The sequence below is a fragment of the Myotis brandtii genome, unplaced genomic scaffold, assembly GCF_000412655.1.
Source record: "Myotis brandtii unplaced genomic scaffold, ASM41265v1 scaffold1203, whole genome shotgun sequence".
In the NCBI taxonomy this organism is placed as follows: domain Eukaryota; kingdom Metazoa; phylum Chordata; class Mammalia; order Chiroptera; family Vespertilionidae; genus Myotis; species Myotis brandtii.
The window spans coordinates 275,896-279,748 of record NW_005354183.1 but is presented as its reverse complement, the minus strand read 5'-3'; positions in this window follow the sequence as shown (position 1 = coordinate 279,748).

Genomic DNA, 3,853 nt, shown 5'->3' with positions numbered 1-3,853 from the left:
TCCTCACACTGGTGCTCCATGGGAGTGAGTCTGAGTAAGTCTGTGCATAGGCCCTATAAGAGGAACAGCCTGGGACTCCAGTAGCCTTCAGTTGCAGCCTTAATCCCTGCTGGTTTTTACAGCTAGAAGTTATGAAAACTTCTCCTCCTGGCACTTGGTGTGGGGCTTGAGCTCCTTGCTCCTCAGTGGGGATCTCTACAGCTGAGATAGCCCTTCTGATTTTTATCTGCCACAAGTGGCTGTGGGATCAGCCCTTCTGGTCTTTGCCCCTCCTACCCACCTTGATTGGCTTATTCTTTAATTCCCTAGTTGTAGGACTTCCATTTAGCCAGTTTTTCAGGCAGTTCTGAATGATGGTTGTTCTGTAGTTTAATTGTAATTTTGATATGGTTGTGGGAGGAAGCAAGTACTGTGTTTATCTATGCTGCCATCTTGACTAGAAGTTCACCAATTTCTTTCAATTCCAAACTGAGGTTGACTATTGAGGAGATATAACTTCTGGTACCAAGGGCCTCAAGTACTTTCCATACTTGACAGCAGCAACCTTGCCTGAGATATCAAAGTTTGTTTCATTTATATAATTATTCTATCATTGTGAAAAACTTCACACAATACATAATATATTAAGGAGAAAAATGAAACCCTTAGTTACTTTAACATAATTATATTTGCTATGTGAAAAAATTGTAACATATTTTAAAAACATTATATTATCTATATGTTTTATATTAATAGATATGGTTATCTCCAATTATAAAGTTTCAACTTTTTAAAAAGAAATAAAACATTTTTATTTTTCTTCTCAGTCTCTCTCTTTCCCAAAACAAATTTACAAACTTTGTTTCTTACATCCATGTTTTTAATTGCTGATATATATGTTTTTGCAAAAAAATGTGTAGTGATGTGTTTTTAAAATTTACATGAAAGCTATCTCACTGTATATGCAATTGTAAAACTTATGTTTTTTATTAAAAATATTTTTAAGAAAAAGAAACATTTATGAGTATGGATATATTTTATTACTTTAACAGCTATGTAGTATCCCATCTTAAAATATATTATATGTCCCTTTTTGATGAACAGTTGTATAATGCAAAATCATCGTGATGGTCTTAAGCTCAACTGGACAATCATTTCTAAAGTTTAATAGGCCACATAAGTTTTGGCTTCCCTCAGGGCAGGAGTGTTTGTAAGGGGAATCCCTTCAGCTGTCTACATAGGAGTTCAAGGACTATTTTCCTCACACTGGTGCTCCATGGGAGTGAGTGTGAGTAAGTCTGTGTGTAGGCCCTATAAGAGGAACAGCCTGGGACTCCAGTAGCCTTCAGTTGCAACCTTAATCCCTGCTGGTTTTTTCAGCTAGAAGTTATGGAAACTTCTCCTCCTGGCACTAACCCCTGAGTTGGCAGGCTTGGTGTGGGGCTTGAGCCCCTTGCTCTTCAAGGGGGATCTCTGCAGCTGAGATAGCCCTTCTGATTTTTATCTGCCACAAGTGGGTGTGGGATCAGCCCTTCTGGTCTTTGCCCCTCCTACCCACCTTGATTGGCTTATTCTTTAATTCCCTAGTTGTAGGACTTCCATTTAGCCAGTTTTTCAGGCAGTTCTGAATGATGGTTGTTCTGTAGTTTAATTGTAATTTTGATATGGTTGTGGGAGGAAGCAAGTACTGTGTTTATCTATGCTGCCATCTTGACTAGAAGTTCACCAATTTCTTTCAATTCCAAACTGAGGTTGACTACTGAGGAGATATAACTTCTGGTACCAAGGGCCTCAAGTACTTTCCATACTTGACAGCAGCAACCTTGCCTGAGATATCAAAGTTTGTTTCATTTATATAATTATTCTATCATTGTGAAAAACTTCACACAATACATAATATATTAAGGAGAAAAATGAAACCCTTAGTTACTTTAACATAATTATATTTGCTATGTGAAAAAATTGTAACATATTTTAAAAACATTATATTATCTATATGTTTTATATTAATAGATATAGTTATCTCTGAATATAAAGTTTCAACTTTTTAAAAAGAAATAAAACATTTTTATTTTTCTTCTCAGTCTCTCTCTTTCCCAAGACAAATTTACAAACTTTGTTTCTCACATCCATGTTTTTATACTGCTGATACATGTTTTTTTTCTAAAAAATGTGTAGTGCTGTGTTTTTAAAATTTACATGAATGCTATCCCACTGTATGTGCAATTGTAAAACTTGTGTTTTTCATTAAAAATATTTTTAAGAAAAAGAAAAATTTATGTGAATGGATATATTTTATTACTTTAACAGCTATGTTGTATCCCATCTTCAAATATATTATACTAGAGGCCCGGTGCACAAAAATTTGTGCACTTGGGGGGGAGGGGGGGTCCCTCAGCCCGGCCTGTGCCCTCTTGCAGTCTGGGACCCCTAGGGAGATAATAACATTGTGAGCCAGGTTGATGGAGACTCAGATATTGTGCCTTCCTGCTGGCTCTGTGGGAATAGGGGGCATATGATAAAAGGAATAATGGCCTCTGCCAGCCCTTCTGTCTGGGAGAAAACTGCTCTACAGCTCTCATCCTGATGCTGGACAATTTAGTTCCTCTCTGTATACCTCTGGTTCCTTTTAAGCTTCTGTCCTCACACTGGTGCTCCATGGGAGTGAGTGTGAGTAAGTCTGTGTGTAGGCCCTATAAGAGGAACAGCCTGGGACTCCAGTAGCCTTCAGTTGCAACCTTAATCCCTGCTGGTTTTTTCAGCTAGAAGTTATGGAAACTTCTCCTCCTGGCACTAACCCCTGAGTTGGCAGGCTTGGTGTGGGGCTTGAGCCCCTTGCTCTTCAAGGGGGATCTCTGCAGCTGAGATAGCCCTTCTGATTTTTATCTGCCACAAGTGGGTGTGGGATCAGCCCTTCTGGTCTTTGCCCCTCCTACCCACCTTGATTGGCTTATTCTTTAATTCCCTAGTTGTAGGACTTCCATTTAGCCAGTTTTTCAGGCAGTTCTGAATGATGAAAAAATCCTCACCTGAGGATATTTTTCCATTGATTTTAGAGAGAGTGGAAGAAAGATGGAAAGACAGAGAGAAACACTGATGTGAAAGAAACACATCGATTGGTTGCCTCCTGCATGCCATGACCAGGGCCCGGGCCGGAGAGGAGCCTGCAACCTAGGTATGTGCCCTTGACTCGAACTGAACCCTAGACCCTTCAGTCTGCAGGCTGACTCTCTATCCACAGAGCCAAACCATCCGGTGCTCTCATACTCTTTTAATCCAGATATTCCTTTTATTACAGTCAGTGGGCATTACTGAGAAATCATTACAAATATCTAAGCAGGTGGAATGATTACAGCTCCAGCTTTAGGCAGTGGAGGATTGTTATTACAGACAGAAGACCTTAGATGAAAAAAGTGGGGATAAGATCAGAAAGCAGAATTTTAAAAAAATGTATGAATTATGAAATGGTAGTCACAGATGCATGTTATCAGGGTCTCAATAATCTTCATCTCAGTGGCAAAGCAAATTTCTTGTGTGATTTATTTCACACACGTTCAAAAGCACTTGTTGAACAATTTACTAAGAATTATGTAACACATCTTAAAGCTCACAGTGAGGTAGTAATATAAGCATAAAACTTTCAAATATTAACCCCTTGTCAGAGCTGTTGTTTGCAAATATCTCCAGTTTGGTCGGTTGACTTTTTATTGTAGGGTTCTTTTGCTGTGCACAAGTTTTTTTAGTTTAATACAGTCCCATCACTTATTTTTGCCCTTACTTCTCTTGCTTTTGGGGTCAAATTCATAAAATGTTTTCTACAACTAAGGTTCATAAGTTTAGTACCTATGTTTTCTTTTATGTAATTTATTGTTTC